The sequence below is a fragment of the Typopeltis vanoorti genome, chromosome 2, assembly GCF_054136105.1.
Source record: "Typopeltis vanoorti isolate ZY-2024b chromosome 2, IOZ_Tvanoo_1.0, whole genome shotgun sequence".
NCBI classification, from domain to species: Eukaryota; Metazoa; Arthropoda; class Arachnida; order Uropygi; family Thelyphonidae; genus Typopeltis; species Typopeltis vanoorti.
Genome location: NC_143550.1, coordinates 58763795 through 58789193, shown reverse-complemented (window position 1 = coordinate 58789193; position 25399 = coordinate 58763795). Strand labels below are relative to the sequence as shown.

Below are 25399 nucleotides of genomic sequence, written 5' to 3'. Positions count from 1 at the left end.
CAATTTCCCTCGACAGTGCTTCATCGTGGAAAGCTTCACGTATCATGTTAAAAGTGTCCGATGCCGATTTTTGCAAACGCACACAAAATTTAATCGCATAACACTGTTCCAAGGACGCTTCCATTTCGAAGACTGGTAGCGCCTCATAGGCGCGCCAATGAGCACTTGCATTTAGTCACATGACACTCTGGCACATCAGCCTGTATATGCCATCTATCAACCTCTTTTGTTAATACAGACAGCAACATTTCTTTATTCCACAGAAATTAATATTGTGATGAGTGGTTTCGCCACAGTAAAATTAGTCTTATTACTTATTGAACAGCCCATGTAGGTTTTTGGGTTGTGGTTTGGTTGCACCCTTTTCCAGTTCTGTTACAAAATTCCATCTCTCTATGTTGGAAGTTTTTCCATTTTTCCATTTGGTTATACTATAAATTAAAGATAACAAGAAATTATAGACTTGGTTTAATTCTTTATCCAAGTGTAAGCAAATAAAATTTGCACCTGAAGTATTTTCAGGACTGGGGTAACTCATATATAGAAGCTGATGACTTCACATCACTTGCCTTAGTACCCCATGATGCAAAGCACATATCCTTGCCTCAAAGGCTGAAACCGGTCTGGGTAGCGACCCTTCCAATAATGCATAGCATTATACATGTCTGCAAGGATATGTGCTTTACATTATGGAATACTAAAGCAAGTGATGATCATCAGCTTCTATATACAAGTTGCCTCAGTCACACAAACTTTGTTTACTTATGCTTGGATAAAGGATTAAACCAAGTATATAATTTCTTGGTATCATCTCTCTCTCTCTCTGTTTTTATTTTTCTTCCCTTACTTCTTTCTCATTTTACAATTACACTTTCTTTTGTACTTTATTTCTTCTTCTATTGGTTTGGAATTTGGCCATTTCTGGTAACTTTTTATTATTATATTTTCTATTTGTTTGTTCCAGTTTCGTAGTCCTTTTTTCCCATTCCATTTATTTTTTATTCCTAAACTTTCTGTTGCTGCTTTTGTCAGAATCTTTTTTCTGATTTTTCTATCATTTGATTCATGTGTGGTTTCGGTTTTTAAATCTGTGCATTTTTAATACTGTTGCCTAGTGTGGGAATCTTGTAATAAGAAAATTTTGTAACTTAGTTGATAGGTATTTTCCCATTTTATTTATTTTTAACCATTTTGGTTTAAATCTATATGCTCTTACATCTAGGATTAACTTGGCTAATTTAAAATTTGCTATAATGTAGTCAATAAATGATTTACATCCTCTGGCTGACAATGTATATTTATGTATTTCTCGGTGTTCAAATACCAAGTTCATTATTCTCATATTATTATAAAATGACAAGATCTCAGCGTTTGTGTCCATTTCTCTGTCCTTGTTTTGTATTTTGTTTACTATTCTGGCATTTCAATATCCTGCCACCAGCAATAGATAAAATAAATAAAACAGACTATGACATTCTTCAATTCTTTATAAAAGGTGTTATTATCTATTTCGTCTTTCCCCTTTTCTGGTGCATATTCCCTGATTATTGTTATGTGATCACTTAATGCTTTGAGTCTGATTTCTATTAGTCTTTCAGAGTAGTAGTTGTAATATACAATATAGATATAATCCTCATTTTACCAAAATTAACAATTATAATAAATTCAATGCATTTCTGTTTCAGATTTGTAAACTTAAATTTATGAAATTGTCTTGAGCTGCTTTTCTCTACCTTCTCGCCATCTCCTATTAGTTACATTAAAAAATTTAATTATCTTGACAAACATCAAAAATCTATACATAACCATAGTAGTGAATCATAATCCAATATCAGCCTGAGTATGCATTCATATGCATGGTATCTTCATTCCCCCTCCCTCTCCTCCACTTCTGTAAGTAGGAAGAAACAAAATTTTCACATTTTTTACATAAACATATCAGCTCATTCAATAACATTTCTCTCTCTCAATTAAAAAACAAATATTTAAATAAATATACATCTACATGTACACTTAGGCTAAAACCAAACAAACTATATTCAATCAAAACCTTTAACATACCTGCTTTCCTCAGCTTCCTGAAGCAAAGGCTTTTGGTTTCCATCTGCTCTGGATAAAATATGTATATAACCTAAAATATTCAATTTGTTGTTCTTATTTTTGATCACCTTTAACTTTTTAAATTTCAAGAAAATGAAAAGGCTGAAAACAAATAATTCATTATAATATATATTTAAGCAAAACTTACAAAAGTCTTCATTTAGTTTTATGTAATTCAATATCATTTAACATTCGCTGAGAGAGAGAAGGCTGATATTCACACATAATATCTATCATACCTTTCCTTAAACTCATTTGATGATAAATAAAGCACTCATTAATGAATGAATCTATTTAAATTTGTTTTTACCAGTTTAATTCACAACACAAGACACTAATGAGAAAATAAATAATCCATTTATTATTTATTTACTTAGGGGTTGATATTTTGCAGGTTTTCTACCTAGCATCATCCGAGAACAAAACTGTTACAGTACATAAACAGCAACAATTAGTTAATGGTGGGAAACAGTTTAAAATTGTAATTGTAAAATTTAACAATACTAAAGAAAGAACTAAATTCCTAGTTAGTGCTGCCTATTGATGGATACAGAGACAGAGAAGTTTAAGTATTAATTCAATCTTAAAATGATTGTTTCCAATATTTATGGTAAAATGATAGTTATACTTATTGAGGTTTGAAGAATGTTTTAAAATAGCTGCAAATTATAAAAACAGTCTCTGTGACTTGCAATGACTTCTGTGTATGTAGCACTTTTATTTTCTTCAATCTAATCCAGTGCAGAAGGGATGTCCACAATTTGCTAGTCTTGACTTGCCATAACACACGCAATTTACAGACAAAAAATACTAGTTGTGGTGGCCGGTAGATGGCGTTGATGGGGATGATTCGTAGTAGAGGTACGGTGTAGTGGTTGAGACAGCTGTAGGTGTCCTCCCGCGATGAGTCTTCAGACTCCTTGGAGGCATCAGGAATAATAATAATGATGGTGATGAATTCATTCAAGGCAGATATCAACTTGGCTTACTGTGGAAAGATGGCAATCTATCCACAGTAAGCCAAATCACAAGTACAAGGCATTTCATATACTCCTGAACGTGAACAAGGAGGGAGAAAGGGGGGATTGTCCAAGACAAACAGATAAGGGTTATCAATTTAATATATAGTTTTACTGTGGTGTGAAGTTGGTATTTATTAAGCACTCTGGATATCTTTTTAAATGGGTCCTGAATACATAAAATAGTAACAGTTTTGTTATGGTCTTGTGTATTAGAGAAGGAAAGGGATATGAGGGGAGGTATTTATTATTTAAATAAATACTAAATACCTCCCTTATGGCCATTAGCTGAAAAAGTGTGGCAAAGATAGGAGGGTTCAGCAGTATTATTGGAACAGACAGCTCTGGCTCTGTGGTTGTCTTCAGTATACCATACTGTTGTGCAGGCTGGTGGTGTGATTATTTGTGCAAATATCTGGCAATAAGTGTAGGCTATCTATAAGGGGAGGGGGGGGGTTACTAGTGCATCTAAGAAGAGTAAACAGTTATTAGATTCCTTTTCTCCATTGTGAAGTGAATTTTAGAATGATGGCTACTTAAATGCACTAAAAATGTATCTATTGTGTCTGGACCATATGGCCAAATAGCAAACACATCTATATAATGCAGTCAAACCACAATTGAACATGATTGTGTTGAGTGCGTGGCTCTTTAAGTGTTCTAATTAGAAAGTAGCCAAAAGATGAGAAAGTGATGAACCCACTGCTGTTCCATCTAATTGTCTGTATTTTTTCCTTTCCACGTGAAATAACTAGCATGTACTGCAAATTTCAATAATTTAAACATATCTGGGGGAAATAGGACTATCAATTCAAGAGTCTCAGTTAATGGTATATCAGTAAATAGCGAAGTAATATCAAAGCTAATCATTATGTCGGAATGGCTATCAGATGATGAAAATGGAGTTTGGTTGCCTATAACAATAGCAACTCCATGTGTAGGTCTATCTCTAGTTCTCTCCTTATGAATAATAATAAAATTATTATCCTAAGATCCCATAGAGTCACACTCATCTAGGAGGTCCCTTTTGTCATATACACAGCTCATCATATCGTACCTTAAACACATTCAAATTCTCTGCAGACAACACACTTTCAGGCAGTATATTCCAATCATTCACAACTCTCCATGCAAAAAAAAAAAAAAAAAAAAAAAAAAAAAACTGTTTCTCTCCCTTCTTATACAGCTTCCGGGGATGACATCTTATTCTCCCCCAATCTCCCACCATTTTATGAAAAACCTCTTTAACATTAATCCTATAACAATCCCGTACCAAGTTGTTTCTATCGCATCAATCCTCTTCCTCCTATCCATGCAAATTGCATGGTGGGATTTGTTTTGGGTTTTAGATATATCTCCTGCAAGCAGAAACAAACAGGTTTATGTTCTGCGAGAATGCATGGCAGTTTTATTTACTTGGGTTTTTCCTATCCCACAAAAACAAAAAAAAGTGGCTAGAACAGACATAGCACACTTCTATTCCAGAATATCATTATTTTTCATCCCACAAAAACAAAGAAACCAGTCAGAAGTACACATGCAATTAATTGACAAACATACTGGACGTTGCCTGAACTGTTTCAGCGATAATTCCAAATGTTAATTTTTTTCCATGGAGATATCTGGAGAGTTCGCATGCTCTTATTATAATTTTTATTTTATTTTGCTCAATGGTTCATTTTATTTTGCCCAATTTGGCATTATTAATGTTGTTTCAGGAAGCCATACTAGCTGATGTTATTAATATGTTTCACACAGAAGTACATAAGATCATAGCATTCAGATATGCTATAGTTGTAGGATGATAGGACAACCATATTTGCACTCCTTTCTGATATTTTTTTCTATTGCCTATTCAGCAAGAGGCCTTTGCACTAGATGTTGTGATAGTAAGTTTCCTCTCTACTACCTGAAATAAGATGTTCTCTGTACTCATCATTTATACTGCTTTTCATCCTTCAACCTTTGGCATGCCTGGAAGTGGGCTGAATGTTCTCCCTTCCAATTTATGCATTTAGACTTTTTAACAAAACAGAATTTGTTACGACACTATTGCCAAATTAGGCATATCTGATAATCCAGAATGCCAAGCAGATCCCATTCAGATATCACTATTCTAGAATAACTGTGTTTTATGGAATTTTGTCTTAACTGGTATTTCCCATGGGGATTGCTCAGGTAATATTTCTGAGTATTTGTAGAAATTATGTTTTGTAAGGATGTTATCACCTGAACATAATTTTTTAACTGTTCTATAAAATCCTGCCAAAGGGTTTATAAACCCTTTTGAATAAACAAGAATGATATTTTCCCAAATGGCCATTCACCTGATACACGTATGATGAACAATGGAATATTTATATGAGCCAAATATTATAAATTTATTCTCAAATTTATAGGGGGAAGTCCCTATAAATTTGAGGATAAAGAATTCATATTCAAGGGTATTTTAGATTTGACACCAGAGATTCTTCCCCCTCCCCACACCACAGTGCTGCAAGTGGGCACCCATCATCCAACAAGTAATAAATGTGCTTGGAAGTGGAACAGCAATGATCCCAGATGATGGACCAGCACTGCAGCAAGCCTTGATCCATGTTCCCAACTAAGGGAAAAGAGACTTACTACAATATCACTAACATGTGCAGGTAACCCGACTGACTGATCTTGGCTGGGCTATCTAGCACTAGCCATCTTGCCAAGCAATGCACATACCACCAGGATTCTCCTATCTGAATGTCAGATGGTTGCTGCTCTATAAACACTGTCAAGATGTTGGATCCTAGATCCGACAGTAATGTGTAAGAAAAGATAACAAAAATGGGAGGGATGTCTGGGAAGAAAAACTCTGCTACTACCACTATATGCCCTCCCCCCCTCCAAAATCTGAAGTTGTTTGGTTGCATTTCTGACAAGAGGAACATTTCAGAAGAATGTTCCTAATGCCAAAAACATTACCAAAACAAGGTGTTTTTCAACCAAAGGGTTCAGTGTTGTCCTTGTAACTGTACTACCTTGTAAATGCCATTAAGTGTGGATGTCACCAGTACTAAACAATCAACACAAGAACTCATTTCAGAGGCACAAAACTTCTGTTAACTGCCCATGTACACTTCTAGCTCTGTTGTGGAGATACAAGTGCTTAAAACTGTGAACTAATTTGTTTAATACACTTTAAACAAGGATTTATCTTCAAAAGATTTATATTTTAAGAAACAAGCAAATCCACATTTTAGCCAAAATACAACAATTAAAGCTTTGAAGCAAGAAACCAAAATGGCTTTCAAGAATACTATATATGGCATCAGAAATCGTTTGCCATTCTTAGCCTATGAAATAATCATGGAAATTTTATATTCATCTTCACTCATATTTTACTGAAATGTATAAACAATAGCTTGTGGATAAATAAATTCATTACTGTGCTTCGTGTATACTGAGAACAGCTGACTCAATAATGGAAAGAATGTCAATCTGCACCACAGTAAACAAATATAATAACAGTGAGCTCACTCCAACAAACTGCCATAAAGTTTCAGCCAAAGCTCCCCAGCATTAACACTGCATTAAAGGAAATCTGTATACAAAACCTTCCTAACACACTACTTCTTTGGTCCCTAGTTTGTTGCAGCAAGAGTAAGCTTTATTGTTTATTGTTATTGCATGCTTAAGAGAGAATTGCCATATGGACATTTCAGAGGTCACAGACACACAGCAAGCAAGCACCAAACTGTATCACCATATACTAATAATCTAACTCAACTCTGTGTTTCATATAATCTAAGAAAAGTTTAACTTTTAAAGAGTAATACACTACATCAAGAGTAATAATTATATATAGAATGGAAACAGTAAGAGAGAGACGGAATGAGAGAGAGAGGTATGGGAATGCTAGAAGAGAAGAGAATGGAAACAGCTGGAGAGACGGAATGAGAGAGAGGTATGGGAATGCTAGAAGAGAAGAGAATGGAAACAGCTGGAGAGACGGAATGAGAGAGAGAGAGGCAGGGGAGTGCTAGAGGAGGAGAGAATGGAAACAGTAGGAGAGACAGAATGAGAGAGGGGTATAGCAGTGCTAGAAGAGGAGAGAATGGAATGAGAGAGAGGTATGGGAGTGCTAGAAGAGGAGAGAATGGAATGAGAGAGGGGTATGGGAGTGCTAGAAGAGGAGAAAATGGAAACAGTAGGAGAAAGGGAATGAGAGAGAGGTATGGGAATGAAAGAAGAGGAGAAAATGGAAACAACAGGAGAGAGGGAATGGTAAGAGGTATAATGTATGGGGACTCAATGATTAGTGGTGTTCAAGATAGGATGCGTGAGGAGTGTTTGCCAGGAGGAACAATAGAAAGGGTGGCTTTGGCAGTTAAGAGAGGTGAAAGGGTGGATGAGATGATTGTGATGGTGGGAACAAATAACTTGAGTAGTGGTGTAAATAGGGCAGCAAGAGATATGAGATTCTTGCTTGAAGTGGGACGAAAGAAGACACAGAGAGGAAAGATAGTGTGCATGTTGCCTAGGTATGATAATGATGAACTGAGCAGAAGAGCGGTAATATTGAATGACATAATAGCTAGAATGTGTGACAAGAGAGGTCTGGAATATGTGGATGCTTAGAGTGCATTTGAGGACAGAAGAATTGTATGCAAGAGACCACTTACATTTGAATGAGGAAGGATGTAGGCATCTGGAGAGATTGCTGTTCTGAAAAAGCCAGTATGTCCCAGGGAGGACGGTAGCAGGGGTGGCCTCTTGTGGAAATGGGTACTTGGGAGAAGGAGGGACAACATCAGGAAACAGCGAGCCCAGTGGAGTCTAGAGGGGATAATGCTGGGTATAGAAACAACGGCATTTATATGCTATATACTAATGCCAGGAGTATCCGGAATAAGGGAGAGGAATTGGTGGCGCAGATAGCATCAGCCTGGCCAAAGATTATTGGGATCACTGAGACGTGGTTGACAGAAGAGGATATAATAACAGGAATAGAAGTCGCTGGGTACAGCATTTTTCAGCAGGATAGGAAGGGAAAGCGTGGTGGTGGAGTAATGCTTATGATAAGTGACGACCTACGTTCTCTAAAAGTGGAGACTTTGGAAAGCAGTGACACTAATGATTTTGAAAGCATATGGTGCGAGGTAGAGGTGGGCAAGACACGGTATTTAGTGGGGGTGTTGCTAAAGACCCAGGAGTACAGAGGGTGGGGACCAGGAAATGTTTAGACAGTTGAGTTTGGCAAGTGCAAGAAGAATGATTGTTATAGGAGATTTAAACTACAGTAGTATAAACTGGGGAGAGGAAGATGCATGTAGCAATAAGGGAATGGAATTTCTAGAATTCTTGAGGGATAAATGTCTTAAGCAACATGTAATAGAGGGAACAAGAGGTTCAAGAGTTTTGGATTTTGTCGTAGCATCAGAAGAGTTGATAATAACTGAGATGACATCTCTCCCACCAGTTGGGGGGGGGGAGAGAGAGAGTGACCATGTGGTTTTGACTTGGAAGATGAATAGACATGCAGGAGTATCAAAGAGACGGGAACGTATGTGGAATTATAAGGCAGGTGATTATAATAGTCTAAGACATCAACTTGGGGAAGTTTATGGAGGGAGGAATTGGAAGACCAGGATATCATTAGTGCATTGGAAATTATGAAAGAATATTTGTTAGCAACAATGGTAAGTTGTATACCACGAGTGAACAAGAGGACACAATTTGAAGTAAAGTGGATGACAAACAATATTAAACAGGAATTGCATGCGAAAAAGAGGCTGTGGAAGAGATATAAGGAGACAGGAGAAGAGAAGATGCATGAAGCGTACAGGCCAGAAGAGTGACTAGTATGGTAAGGAAGATGAAACTGGAATATGAGAGGAGATTAGCCCTAAGATCCAAAGAAAATCCTAGGGAATTTTTTTAGATATGTGGCAAGTAGGAGGAGAAATGACTGTGGAAGAATGATATTGTGGGATAAAAATGGGAATAGAGTGACTGATGCAGAGGACATAGTAGAATTGTTCAATTCTACTTTATTGGAGTATTTCATCCTGGAGGAGTCAGTTTTAATGCTAGAGGGATAGGGCAGGTTCAAGGTTTAGAGGTACAGGAGGAGAGTGTGTTTCAAATAGTGAGTACTCTGGATGTCAGTAAAGCTGTGGGACTAGATGGTATTTCACCACGAGTTTTGAGAGAATGTGCTAAGGAACTGACAGTGCCTTTGACCTGGCTTTTCAATGAAAGTCTAGCTGCTGGAAAGGTGCCCATGGAATGTGAAGGAAGGTAAGATAGTGCATTGCATAAGGGTGGTAGCAGACTGGAAGTGTCTAATTATAGACCAGTTTGTGTATTATCAGTAGTTAGTAAGATCTTGGAGAAAGTAGTGAAGGACCGTATACAGCATTGGGCAGATGAAGGTAATGTTATCTGTGAGAGTCAACATGGATTTGTGGAGGGGTGCTCTTGTTTTAGCAATATGCTAGCCTTTTATGATAAAGTTACAAGAGCATTAGATGAGGGAAAGGCATATATTGCCATTTTCTTAGACTTAACGAAGGCATTTGACAGGGTGCCACATGATAAGCTGATATTTAAGTTGCAGCACATGGGTCTGGTTGTCAGATTGATCAACTGGATTCAGGAATGGCTATCCGATAGGTATCAGAGAGTTGTGTATGGTGGGGCAGTTTCAAGGAAGCAGAGAGTTACAAGTGGGGTCCCACAGGGCTCAGTACTGAGACCTATATTGTTTAACCTTTATATCAATGACACTGTCAGTGGATTGCAAGGGGCTATTCAGTTGTTTGCAGATAATGCGAAGCTTGGAAGGATTATTAGTAATAGTGCAGATGTGACAAACCTGCAGGAGGATTTGAATAAGCTAGATAGATGGGCAAATGAATGGGGTTGTCAGTTTAATGCAGCAAAATGTAAGGTCTTGAGGTTTGGGAAACATCGATGCATACTCTATGGGAGGAGTTATACTGGAGGAAGTAGGGGAGACAAGAGATCTGGGGTTGATGATTGATAGAAAAACCTGAAATTTAGGGTACATATTCAAAGGTGGCAAAGATAACACAGAGGATTGCTGCAATAATGAGTAAGACACTGATCTGTAGAGATAAAACAGTTATCATTCCATTGTATAAGACCCTGATCAGACCACACTTGGATTATTGTTCTCAGATTTGGTCCCCAGGATTTGAAGGGGGTAAATTAACTGTGGAAAGGGTACAAAGACGGATAACAAAGATGGTTTCAGGACTGTACAATGATAGTTATGAGGATCGGCTGAGGGAATGTGGACTGCAGAGTTTGGTAGATAGAAGAAGAAGAAGAGGTGATATGATTGAGACTTTTAAACTGTTGAGAGGTGGTTACAGGGTTGACACTGGGGAGTTCTTTTGCTTGGTTGAACAGTGGGAAGGAGTGATGACAAGAGGCCATCCCTAGAAGTTACGAAAGAAAACTGTGAGCAAGAGGGTGAGGAGTGGTTTCTTTGCATGGAGGGTGGTTGAACCATGGAATGCATTGCCTGATGGAGTGGTGAGAGCGAGAACGGTCAATGAGTTCAAGGAGTGGTATGATAGACTTTGTGTTTCTTAGGGGGAGGAACTCCATTTGATGAGTCTTGATAGACTGTGTTTCTTAGGAAGGACCTCCCACAATGAGTCTTTTGACTCCATGGAGGCCTGAATAATAATAATATTATAATTTCAGTTATATAGTTATGATTATATATAATTATTATTACTCTTAATTATAAATTAAGGGGGAGGAACTCCCCTCGATGAGTCTTGATAGACTTTGTGTTTCTTAGGAAGGACCTCCCACAATGAGTCTTTTGACTCCATGGAGATCTGAATAATAATAATAATAATATTATAATTTCAGTTATATAGTTATGATTATATATAATTATTATTACTCTTAATTATAAATTTAAAAAAAATCAGCTAACACCTTTTATTTCCATATAGAGAGTAGGCAAGTCCATTTTAGCCCTATCAAACTTTTGGAGATGGATTGGGCAGTTCAATCTGCACCGGTAGCCAATCAGAGAGAGCTAATTATAGATGCCACCCAGTGAAGAGCTGCAACTCAAAAGTGCTGCCATCTCGTAGTACCTAATCCTAACACTATATATTTATTTTCTGAGATAGTGTGGGTTGGTTGATTTTCATGTACTTACAGGACAAAAAACACGAGTTTCAGGAGAAAAAACAGACTTGCCTGTGGCAGAGATCAATTAACTTGGGAACCGGTCAAAAAAAAAAAGCTTAGTAAAAGTTCCTCTAGTTCTGCAGGAGTGGAAAGAATGTATGGTAATCCCATTACACAAGGGCAGTGCAAAGATCAATGTATCCAACTATCGACCAATAAGTATCTCACGAGTGGTAGTGAAGATTTTGGAAAAGTTGGTTAGGACTCACATTCAGAAATGGGTTAACAGAGAATCTCTACTTTGTAATGAACAGAATGGGTTTACTAAGGAAAGGTCATGTTTCAGCAACTTTCTCACGTTCTATAATAATGTTATCATTGAGCTAGACCAGGGGAATGGATACACTGATACACTTTTGGATTTTGCTAAGGCTTTTGACAGAATATAGCATGGAAGATTGTTGCATATATTGGAGAATATGGGATTGGATTATAAACTGTTAGCGTGGATAAGAGGATGGCTGACTGACAGATATTAAAAAGTGGTATATGGAGGTAAGAATCTGCACGATCCTTTGAAGCACAACTAGTGTGCTTCAAAGATCAGTCCTTGGTCCATTGTTATTAATCTGTACATGAATGACATTAGGAAGGATTTGACATGTGACATACAGCTCTTTGCTGATGATGCAAAGATAGGTAGGGTAATCAGGAGTGCTGCTGCTGTTGATGTGTAGTACTTGCAGAATGATTTGAATAGGCTGGAATTGTGAGCATGGGAAAATGGCTGTCATTTCAAATGACACTAATAAATGTAAGTTCATACACTTTGTTATTATTACGGGCAACTCCAGGGAGTCCTTAGACTCACTGAGGGAGGCCCCCAAATCATGTTCATTGCAACTATACGACATTCTTACAGTATTTATCATACCTTGCCTTCAACTCATTCACTGTCACAGCATCCACCACAGACTCTGGCAGCCCATTCCACTAATTCACCACTCTAAAAGTAAAGAACCCAGCTCTAACACCCTTACTAACCACACTTTTGCCCAGCTTCCATGGATGTCTCCTAGTCCTCCCACAACCAGCCCTGTTCTCAAAAATATCTTCTGAATTAATTTTATAGAAACCCTTCAGTAATTTGAATGTCTCAATCATATCTCCCCTCCTCCGCCATTCAACCAATTTTTGCAACCCACAAATCCTCAACCTGTTTTCATAAGGTTCATTCCACAGACCTGCTATCATCTTGGTCACTCGCCTCTGGATCCTCTCAACCTCCTCCCCATCAAGAAGAAACCTAGGTGACCAAATCTGGGCACAGTAGTCAAGATGGGGTCTTATCAAGGCTCAATACAGAAGAACAATAACCTGCTTGTCAACGTATTCTTCAGCAACCAAGTGATTTGATGAGCTGATTTGGCCACTTTTGCAATGTGCCCCCTAAACTTCAACTCCTTATCCACCAACACTCCTAAATCCCTGGCCTCATCAATCTCCTGGAGTACAGTTCCACCAATGTGATATACCGCTGCTAATCTTTTCACCCCAAAATGTATAACCTTACATTTTGCCACATTAAATTGACATCCATTCTCCTTAGCCCAGACCTCCAATCTATCCAAATCATCCTGCAAAATTTTGACATCATCTGCATTCACTATTGTCCTATCCAACTTTGCATCATCTGCAAACAAATGAACTGTTCCTCTCAGATCCTTACCTATATCATTAATGAACAAATTAAACAGCAGTGGTCCAAGAACAGATCCTTGTGGTACACCACTAGTCACAGGCAGTCTTGTGGACTCAACTCCTGAATAAACTACTCTCTGATATCTCTCTGTCAACCACCCTCCTATCCATCTCGCCAACCCTATATCCATCCCCATATGCTGCATTTTACTGATTAGAATTCCATGTGGTATCCTGTCAAAGGCCTTAGCAAGGTCCAGTAGAATCACTGTAAACCCATTATCCTTATCCAGTTCAGCCGTCACTGTGTTATAATACGTGAGCAAGTTACTGAGGCATGACCTACCCTTCACAAAACCATGCTGTCCCCAATACAGTATCCCATTTTCATCTATCCAATCTTGTATTTTCCTCTTGACTATTTTCTCCAAGCCTTGATAACGATTCCTGTTATGTTGATTGGCCGGTAAATTTCAACAGCAGCCTTGGAACCACCATTATGCAGCGGAACTATTTTTCCCCTCTTTCCACCCCCTTGGGACCGACCCAGACCCGAGGCTCAAATTAAACAAAATGGTCAAGGGCACTGACAATTCTTTAGCCGCTTCATGTACAACACGAGCTGGTATACCATCCAATCCCACAGATGTATTGACATTGAGGGTTTGTAATAGACCGTTTACTTCTACTTCATTCATCACAATTCCAGTATAAGCTGTTGGGTCTCCAATTTCTGCAATGTCACCACCTGGATGATATACTCTTGCAAAGTGCTCGCTCAGTAATTCCATTATATCGACTGATTCGGTTACCTCCCTACCCTCATCATTTTTTAAAATCATTCTGCCATGAACATTTTTCCTTTTACTTGCAACATATTGAAAAAACTGTTTGGGATTTTCTTTAGCCTGCATGGCCAATTTTCTTTCATAATCCGCTTTTGCTTTTCTTACCATCCTTGTTACCTTCCTGGTCTGAGCTTTATACTGTTCCTGCACCTGCTTCCTGCACCGTCACCTTTCTCCTTAAATTCACTCCACGATTGTTTCTTTTTTTGCAGCTCAAGCTTAATAGCGTTATTCATCCATTTAACCCCTACTTGATTTATTATTCAGACTCTTGGTATACAGTCCCCATATGCTGCATTTTACTGATTAGAATTCCATGTGGTATCCTCAAATTTTAGGAGGTTAGTACTTGCCATCCCTACAACTTGTTATGATTAGATATTCAATGCCGTATTCTATTGAGATTATGCTTGAAGAAACTGATGAGGCTAGGGATCTTGGAGTTTTATAGACAGGAAGTTGAAGTTCAAGGGTCATATAGCAAAAATTATAATACTATTCAAATAATAATGGCAATGCTGAAATGAACTTTGAGATGTAAAGATATCATTTTTGTCTCTTTACAAGGCTTTGATAAGACCTCAGTTGGAGCATTGTGTGCAGATCTGGTCTCCTTGTTTCTGTTGTGATTCTGACAGCATGAAAATAGTGCAAAGGAAAGTGTTAAAAATGATATCAGGATTGTGGAATACTGATTATGAAGACAGACCGAGAATTCTAGACTGCAGATACTAGCAAACAGGAGAAAGAGGAAGTGATATGATTGAGACGTACAAACTTCTGAAAGGGTCACACAGGATTTCAGTTGATGCATTTTTTTTTTATTTTATGAAGGTGGAGAAAGGACAAAAGGGTATCCTTGAAAGCTGAGAACGAATGCCACTAAAAAAGGAGTGAGATCAAGATTTTTCTCTCACAGAGTGGTGCATAATTGGAATGGACTGCCATGGGATGTTGTGCGTACAAGCAATGTGAATGAATTCACGAATAAGTATGATAGTGGTGCGTGTAATATGTGGCCTCCCTCGATGAGTCTCCGACTCCCTGGAGGTCTCTCTCAATAATAATAATAGACAAAGTATATTCTTGAATTAATTCATATTTATAAAAGCATATACAAACAAGTTTCCACATGAAATAACTTCATGACTATCTTTCCTTCCCTACAGATATCATATGCTGATTTTTGATAAATACATTATAATAGGAAAAAAAAAACAATACATTATATGCTTTCAAGTTTAGCATGATTAGACCAGAGCACAGGTATCTGACTGCATGACCAAAGAAAATGTACCAAATCTAGAACTAACTCTACCTACTCCAAGAAAGCAGAAGGGATTTTCAAAGAATTGTGGTTGTTGAAAATTTTAGGAGGTTAGTACTTGCCATCCCTACAACTTTAGAAGGATGACTGATAAATACATTATAATAGAAAAAACAATATATGGTACAACAGTAAAAACAACAGACATTACAAGAAGCACTATTGAGAACAAAGTTTGCACCTGAAAATATCTTCAGGACTGAGGTAAGGTGGTGCAACACCAGGCAACTCCGAGCAAAGGTGGACCATGCTTTCATCACTCCTTGTTTCAGTATCTCCCATAATGCAAAGCACATCTCCTTGTGGACATGGATACTGCTATGCATTAAGGGAAGGGCCACTACCCAGACCGGTTTCGACCTTTAATGAGGTCTCGTCAGTGGGAGGCAGACCGAAATGTGGAGATACTAAGGCAGAAGCAATAGGAGAGGTCATATTTACCTGTACAAGTTGCCAACAGGTGTACCACCTTATTATTGAATTACTCTGGATTTAGAGAAAGATGTTGGAAGTTTATTTTTGCACTTGGTTAGACTATAATAAATTTAATTTCATCATTTATCAAAGTGTAAGCAAACAAAGTTTGCACCTGAAAATATCTTCAGGACTGAGGTAAGGTGGTGCAACACCAGGCAACTCCGAGCAAAGGTGAACCAAGCTCTCATCACTCCTTATCTCAGTATCTCCCATAATACAAAGCACATCTCCTTGCAGACATGTATACTGCTATGCATTAAGGGAAGGACCACTACTCAGACCGATTTCGACCTTTATTGAGGTCTTGTCAGTGACCTCAGAGGTCTCCCACTGACCTTCCCTTAATGCATAGCAGTATACATGTCCGCAAGGAGATGTGCTTTATATTATGGGAGATATTGAGACAAGGAGTGATGAGAGCTTGGTTCACCTTTGCTCGGAGTGGCTGGTGTTGCACCACCTTACCTCAGACCTGAAGATATTTTCAGGTTTCTTACACTTGGATAAAGGATTAAACTAAATTTATTATAGTCTAACCAAATGCAAAAATAAACTTCCAATATCTTTCTCTAAATCCAGAGTAATTCAATAATAAGGTGGTACACCTGTTACCAACTTGTATAGGTAAATATGACCTCTCCTATTGCTTCTGCCTTAGTATCTCCACGTTTGGGTCTGCCTCCCACACTCACTGATGAGGGGCGAGAGCTGGATACATGAGAGGCTCTTCTCGGGGTAGGTTTTTACCTGCCACTGGGTTGAGCCAACACTGAGAAGTTCTTCTCGGTGACAGGGTGAGCCTATCATCACTGAGTGGAAGAATGCCGAGTTGGGCAATCTTTCGGGATCATCTAATTTTTAGAGAGGTCTTTACTTAAATACACCTCAATAAAGGTCAAAACCGGTCTGGGTAGTGGCCCTTCCCTTAATGCATAGCAGTATACATGTCCGCAAGAAGATGTGCTTTGCATTATGGCAGATACTGAGACAATGAGTGATGAGAGCTTGGTCCACCTTTGCTCAGAGTTGCACCACCTTACCTGTCCTGAAAATATTTTCAGACGCAAACTTTGTTTGCTTACACTTGGATAAAGGATTAAACTAAATTTATTATAGTCTAACCAAGTGCAAAAATAAAAAATAAAAATAAAATAAACTTCCAAGCGCTATTGAGGTTAATCCCTAAAGAGATTAACATTAACAGTAACTTGAAGAGACTTTTAGCTTAGACAAATGAGTGGAGATGTAGTTTTAATATTAATAAGTACAAGGTGTTATATTTGTGAATGCAGATATTTAAGGCTATGTACTGTCTACATACACGAGAAATTATTTTTTTTAGAAAATTTTCGCTAAAGATTTTCCAATTTTTTTTGTTTGAATTAATAAGAAAAAATTGTGCTTAGTAAGATGTAAAAATATAAAAGAATAAATTACTGTTAGAATACACCTGCACTTTAGACTTGTTTGTAAAAAGCTTAATAGGAGTTAAGCTGGATTACAGCTGAATACCACCAAAATTGTAAGGTCAAGTGGCCAGTGATGATGATGTCAATTCTTTCATTGCTTCTGGCTAATCCTGAAATACTCTTAATTAAGAACAAAGGATGAAAGATGGAATAAAAAGCAATGCAGCACGTGGTTCTGGGCTTTTCAACTCTCAACTTCTATGAATGTCCTCTTATCCACTCTCCATAAAATAAAAAATTCCATCTAATGATATCCTGTGTGATTCTTTCAGAAGTTTCTCAATCATATCACTTCTCTTTCTCCCATTTGCTTGTGTCTAAGGTTCATAAATTCTCAACTGGTCTTCATAATCTTTATTCCCCACTCCAGATATCATCTGTAAAACTCTCCTTTGCACTCACTCCACAGAAACCAAGTACCAGACCTATGCACAATAATCCAAGTGAGGTCTTATCAAGACCTTGTAAATGATGCAAAGAAGCAAAAATGACTTCCTTATCCTTAGATGTTAAGGTTTGTTTCATCATTGCAGTTATCATCTGAGTTGTATTTGCAATCTTTGTTATATGGTTCTTGAACTGCTAAAACTCCAAGACCCTAGCCGATCAGTTTTTTCTAGCATAATGCCACCAATATAATGACATTGGATATCTCATCACGCAAAAGTGCAGGACTTCAAATTTACTGTCACTGAAGTGACAACGTTTTCACGTGCCTGTGTAAAAATATTTATGTAGCTATAACAAGTCTAAATATTTTTACATAAAGTTTACCAAGGTCAAGCCCAGTAAGACCCGTAACTTGTAAATAGTTGTATGTTATATGTAAATAATCCCAATGGGAATTTGTATATGTGCTCTATGCCAAATAAGGGAATATTCTAGAAGGTGTAGTATTAAGGCAATACCTTGCCAATAGTAAAGCAGTATAATTTTTGATTTTTGTAAAGACGTCAAACTTCGTGTGTGTTCTACATGGGAAGCTCAAGGTCAGTGCTAGGTGGACCGACAAAAGCTTCAAACAAATGTCCACTGCCAGAACGAATAGGATTTAGGGAGTGTAGGAGAAAAACAAAGGAAGGGTCAGTCAAAGAAAAGGATCAAGGGATTTCGCCGAAATGTTCGGGGTTCACATATCTCTGCACAAGGATTCAGAAGTGACCGAATAAAAGGCGTGGGCGAAAAGATCGCAGCATCGGTTTGAGAAATTTTCGTCAGAGATCCAGAGGTCAGGATCGAGAAGTCGCCAACGGTTGTCCGGCAGATGTAAGCCACTGAGGACGCGACATCGGTTCGAGAAATTATGCCAGTGGTCTGAAAGAAAGATGACGAGGAGCCGATCCACCAGGCAAAACTGATAGTCGATGACGAATTGACGAGTCTTCGCTGGGAGCTGTTGTCAGAGGGAAGAAATTGCTCCATTAATCCAACGTGCATGCAAGCATTCCACAAGCCGATAATCTTCGCCTGAAGTGCGGCAGTATAGCGTCCCAAGGAAGCATCAGTGACCCATCGCCAGCATAAAGAGGGATTGAAAAAAGATCTGACACAGAACGGAAGTCCAGTTCGAAGCTAAGTACACAGAGGGTAACAGCTATAAAGTGAGTTGACCCATTTGTTAAATTTCCTTGCGCTTTTAAGAGAACACTTATTAATGGACTGTAAGTAGAGGCTGATCTAAATAGGCAAATCTAACAGTTAAAGAATTATAAAGTAATTAAGTGTCAGGAATTTGTAGTTTGAATTATGTCATAGTATAACTGTTTGCTGAATTGGTGAAATTTGCCTATGGAATATTCCCAGCACAGAAAGGAAAGAGCAATTGAGTGTAAAAGATATTGTTTATGTGTTCAATGAGTAAGATTTAATCATTTAGTAACAAGTCCCATTGCTTAGTATAAATGACTTATGTTGCATTAAGAAAATTAGTTAAATATGTGACATGATTCTGCGTGAGATAATGCAGGAACAATTAGCCTATTTATACAGATTTAAATTGTGATGTTTCCTTTTATTATTGAAAATGCAGTGTAAGAATGTGTCTTATGTGAATTAAAATTTTGTTGTTTAAATATTAATAGAGTGTTGCCTGATAATTTAATTCTTTGATGCACTGTTCTAAAAAACAACCGAGCTTGTGAGCGGGGAAGATAGATAATTAATACGAGAATTAGATAAGGGGATAGCCACGACTGTATATAAGAGTAAGGAATGATATCTACCAAAAGTAGTAATATTTAATGCCATAAAAGGATTTCCTGAGGCGCAGTCACTAATTCAAATAAATATCTAGAGATCCCTGGTATAATAAAAAATAGGAATACTGGAGGTAGAAATAAGGAACAGGAGGATATTAGTTTAAAGTTAATAGAGTTGTATAAGGAACAGAGACATAAGTTAAAGAAGTGGGTATTGACGATAAGAGATATAAGATATATAAGATATAGAAGCGAGGTATAGAAATAAATTAGAGAGATATAAAGAATACAAAGAAATAAGATAAAATAAAGGATAAACAAAATAAAAGTTAATAAAAACACTTTAGTTTACAATGGCGCAGCTGGTAGGATAATAAAAACCGCTTTCGTTTACACTGCACTTCCAGCCTATTCAAATTATGCTGCAAATACTGCATTCCTGATTACCCTGCCTATCTTTGAATGATCAGCAAACAGGTATATGTCAAATCCATCCCAGTACATCAATGTAAAGAATGAATAACAATGGACCAAAAACAGATCTTTGTGGTATACAACTGGTCACTTTAAATCTTGCAGACTCATCTCCAATATACCATGTTTTGATATCTCTCAGTCAGCCATCCTCTTATAAATGCCAATATTTTATAATCCAATCCCCTATTCTTCCATTTATGCAGCAGTCTTCCATGCCATATCCTGTCAAAAGCCTTAGCAAAGTCTAAAAGTAGCATGGTATAATCCATTCCACTTGTCTAACTCAACTTCATATTTATTCTATTCAGTATTAGCACTAAAGGTATGCAAAAAACTTAGCTATTTCAGTGAAAATTGTTTCTAATTTAAAAATCAAATAAACAAAAAGTATATATATCTTCCATTTAACTAATGAATAATTTTTAAAATTCACTAGGGTGTCTGAAATTCCTCTTAAATAAGTATAAGTATTTTAATACACAAGTCATTTCCACTTTGTTTAGCATACTAGTTATTCATTTTCATAGTGTCTTCCAACTGAAAATTATCAAGCTAATGTCATAAGCTAGTTGGGCTATCTGGAGGTGATAGGTTCAACTAAGGCTATGAGGCCAGTGTACTGTCTGTTTTGCAAGATAAAAAACCTGAGTTTCTCAGATTAATGTTACAAGAAATATGAAAACATAAGGATGAAAGATAGCTGTTCTGAAACACGTGGTGCATACTAATATCAGCTGTTGATCAAAAATATAACATTAAATTTTTTCTATGATACATAAAGAGCACATACAATTTCAGAGATAGAACTTTCTCATTCCAATTTCAGTATTCTGTAGTGAACATACTGTTTTCAATGTTCACTACATTGAAATATTCATGCATGGAGAATGAAACTGCTACCTAATGGATAGCACCTATAATTATAACTTGTGCCTTATAGAACTGTTATTTTCAGCCAATTTTAATACATAAGTCATTTCTGCTGAATGCTAACAATAAATAAAGATGACAGTTTCCTTCATAGTACCTGCTTACTCTATTACTGCCTTCAGAATAAGAAATATTAGGTAAATCATTATTTGTATTTAGCTGATGGCATCCAAAGAAAGCTTAATATGCTGATGTTACCTATGAGCAAAAAGCTGCAGTGATAATGGCACTAAGTTCCTGTAAACACTATAAATATCAGTACATCACTTCCTATCATTTGAGAAAATGTGCATAAAAATATTAATATACAAAAAGTTGTTACAATTCTCATAATCTAGTGACATTGAACAATTTTTTTAGTGTGAATCCCACCCAAAAGGTTGTAGCCTACTGCCCATTAGTACTGTGATTAGCTAAAGATTGGATAACCTGGAAATTCTCTCTTGAGAGTAAACAATACTTTATCAAGATGCTTCAGTCTTCCAAATAAGCAGCATGGTAGTTTTACACTGGACGATGAAAATTATCTCCCACCTACAAACATTCACAAACATCCATGGCATAGTGCAATTTGATCCCACTGTAGGATGAAAAACAGAGACCCTATATTTATCAATCAGGCTAAGCATCAGTTCATTATTTTACTCATTTCATTTTTTTCCCTCCATCACAAGCTAAAATGTATGGCTTCATGATTTACAAAGGATTATCCAGCCTGTTTAGTTGAGTAGATAGCATCCTAGCTCTAACAAGCTATGGATTTAAATTCCATCATCACATGATAATATGATAATTGCAAATGGCAAGCTCCCCCCCCCCCGATCACTCAACAACATATGACCTCTACCCTGCTTACTAAATGACTGAAATGACATAGAAAGACATCATGTTTGGTCTCTAGAGCAGAATTCCTGATGGTCTGAAATGTGTTGTAGGTTTACAGCCTTTCATGAACAGGATTCACAAAAAAAATTATAGGTTCAGATAGGTTCTCCTGAATTCAGTCATCTCTATTCTCCTTCCCCAAATAATCAGCCTTTTTGCTATATATATATATATATATATCATAACTAAATAAGGAGGCGATTATAATGCCATTTAGCACCTTGCCAATAGCTGGCGTACTTCAATTTATGGTTGGACAACTTGCAACTTATGTAATGTAATGACACTTGCAAATTTGATTGCTTATGTATCAGCAGAAATTGTTACCAAATTATTAATGCTACCATTAATGGCTATACTTTATTAGAGAATAATATATTGCATGTGGACAATGTGAATGCACCTTGTTACAACTAAAGAAATATTTCAATCATCTAAAAGTAGCATTCTAAATGTTTTTGGACAGATATTTGATAGAACCAGGATAAGGAAAATCAATGAGTGACAGCATACTACAGAACTTATTTTTTCAAATAAAACTTCAGTATAAAGAATATTATATCAAAAATTAACAGAAATAAGAAATGGTTTCAAAAACCATGCAATAAGCCTCTCTTTTTAATTTGCTAAAAAAGCTAATAGTAAAACATTATGTCAGCTTATCTTTGAGAAGGAAATAGTACAAGAAATGTGCTTGTCATAATGATGATCTATATGGTGATATTGCGAGAGATCCATTAAAAAAATCTTTTGCTGCAATAAGCATCCAAGATATTTCTTCCCTCTCAAGTGTCACATATCCCATGTAGACATATAAATATTTTCAATATTCAAAGAATGAAAATAACAGTTTTGTTCATTCTGTTACCTATGAAAGGAATGAAGATTCCACTTGTAAAGATTTTCTTGTCTTTTGCTTCATTTTTAATGTCACTGTTTATAGGAGGGATATCAGATTCCAATGGCTGGATTTAAGGTTGCAAGGAAGGAGGAATGTAAATGTTTCTTTCTTTCCACAATAAACAGACGAGATACAAAAACAGTGAAAAATTAATTCCAATCACAAATACACAGTGAATATAAATTACATATACACTGTGAATAACTATAATAGGCTGTATTTTCGATAAGGCATTGTACTCAAATGGCTATTAGCATTTGCCTACTAATAATTTCGACAACGATAAATTCTGTAAGATATTATACAGCTACAATGAGGGGATCTGTTGTAATTTATACTTTATTATCTAACAAGCTGTATCCATCTCTCAATCTATAATATATGTATGCACATAATGCAAGGCAAATGAAAATGTATACGAATAATGCAAAGCAGTAATGAGGGCCTGCGTGAATACTTATAATAGAAAGGGTGTAGAAGTGAATTTATTTTTTCGCAAATTTATAAGCATTACTGAATGTTTTCTAACATTCATTAAATAGATCAGATGTAATCCTAATCCGCAATAAATAAGAAATAATACCTGATGTTTACCACTTCAATATCATTTCATTTTTCAGTCTTAGAATATACTGTTTCACAGATCTGTTTATTCTGTAGTTAAGCAGTATTATATTCTAACTTCATATTTCACTGTTCGACAATTTATGAATAAAAATAAAACTATTTATACATATTTACATAAAATGTAGCACTTCCCATATCATTGCAGTTCTTAAAAATCACACAAGGTTTTCAAATACAGGTTTAGGACAACTACCCCACAATTCCGTGATTTTGATTCAGATAGCAAAATATTATTCCAATAATTTTGTATACTCAAGATAGCCATAAATTATTCTATTTAAAAACCCACACACAAAACTTTATGATATAATACGAATAACTACAACACTACTGTAATAGCAATTATTCGCAATGCCTATTTCTCCCAATTCAGTGAGTAAACTTTCTAAGGGACTTTCCGTTATCAGTCCCTCTTTGTATTACTACTACTGTCCTTATTATACGTATCAACATTTTTCGAAATCTTCTAATGCAAGGGATTACTAAAAGCGATAACGAAGTTCTACGTAAACTCTAAATAAGTCTGTCGAAAGCGCTCAAGGGACTCACCGAAACGGGGTTGCCTGGAGGAACGAGAAAGAGAAGGAGTAGTCCCTTCCCATGTTCTCAGTCATCAACACGTTACCTATTGTATTTAGGGAATAATACTGATTCAAGAATAATACCTACTGCATTGTGACTCGAATCACTTGACATTTCCTTAGCGTGGTCAGTTCAGAATAGTTGGGAAGAACAATGAGTCAAGCAAACATTCTGACCCTACATGAGAATCTGAGTAGACTGTATAAATGTGCAAGTAAGCAAAACTACTATTTCAATCCGGCAGAATGTGAGGTTTTTGAAATTTCGGAGGTAAGGATGAGATGTGCCACCGGCGCTCAGTTGGTTTCGACATTCGGTAGAAAAGACCTGGGTTTGAGTTCCAACCACAAATGCAAAGAACCTTTATAGGTCTTTTTAGTCAAAAGCGAGATAGTTTCATACGTTGGTGAAGGTTTTCTCACGAAACCTCGGAGATTTAGTCCCTCAAATCATGTAAACCGACCCCGTGATCACATATCTACAGACAAAAATACTTAAGAAATGTCGCAACAGGAATCCATTTTGTTCCATGATTATTGCGATTAAAGTAGCATCTACCCAACCAACCAACCAACCCATTAGTTTGAAGGAGACAAATAACAAGGAAGAAATGCCATGTATACACTTGGTCAGAAAAGTTTAAAGAATGTGCAGAAGAAAAAGATCTGGGAATGGTGGTTGACAAGAGGCTGAAGTACAGGAATTACATTGGTTCACAATGGGCTGAAGCTCAGGTATTGCATTGATGATTACCTTGATGGGCCTGTGTTTCATTCAGGATTTCTCTATGAGTGCAGGTCACAAAGATGCTTCCAACTATCTCGATCTTGAGCATCTCTCTTCCATGTTGTACCCATAGATTTCAGTAGCGGATCTTCCCATTTTGTAGGTGGTCTTCTTGGTTTTCTCTTTATTCTTGGTTGCCAATAGTATTCTATATGTCCATCTGTTATCCCTAAGTCTGGCTATGTGGCCTGCGCATCTCATCTTGCTTTTGTATCTTGCAGTTACCACAGCATTTATGCCTAATCTCTTTCATAGTTCCGTGTTTCTAACATGTTCCATTTTGCTGATGTTACAAATTATTATTATTATACCTGACACCTCCAAGGAGTCCGAAGACTCATCGCGGGAGGACACCTACAACTGTCTCAACTACTACACCGAACCTCTACTACGAATCATCTCCATCAACGCCATCTACCGCCCACCTCCACCACAACTGGTATTCTATGTCTGTAAATTGCGTGTGTTCTGAAGGGCGATTTGTCTGTATGCGAGATGAAAAACCCCAGTTTCCGGGAGAAAAAACCCTGCTAATCCTACGTTCTATTGCACGCTGAGTTATTCTGAGAATCTCTTCTTTTCTTGTAGTGTTCCATGTGTCTGATCCTTATGTGAGTGATGGAAGAATGTCACTATTAAATAGTTTTGCCTCTGCAGAGATGCCAAGATTTGAATTAGTAAATGTTTCTTTTAGTCTGTTGAATGATGGCTGCGCTATCTTTCTTTTTACTAGTTCTTCAGATAAATCATTATTCATTTTTATTGTTTGTCCTAAGTAATGGAAATAGTCAACTTGTTCTATAGGGACGTTAATAATACATGGGTGACTGTCACTTGAGTAGATGTTTTTCGTGCATTTTGTTTTTTCTAGATTCATTTCTAAGCCTATCTTATTGCAATTCGTATATATTTTTT

At 36.9% G+C, this 25399-nt stretch overlaps 1 protein-coding gene across 3 annotated transcripts in view; it reads right to left on the bottom strand.

The window, feature by feature from the left end:
• SCCRO3 (defective in cullin neddylation 1 domain containing SCCRO3) overlaps window positions 1-23283 on the bottom strand; it is a 62836-nt gene extending 39553 nt beyond the window's left edge. The window contains exons 1-2 of one of the 3 annotated variants that reach the window (XM_090405232.1): window positions 23073-23283; window positions 2062-2131 (exon numbers count right to left, since the gene is read on the bottom strand). The gene's annotated coding sequence lies outside the window, so the exon portion shown is untranslated. Of the gene's footprint in view, window positions 1-1806; window positions 1852-2061; window positions 2132-23072 lie in introns of those variants that run through there. The other 2 variants (XM_090405240.1, XM_090405247.1) reach the window with 2 other exon arrangements.
• Window positions 23284-25399: the final 2116 nt, after the last annotated feature.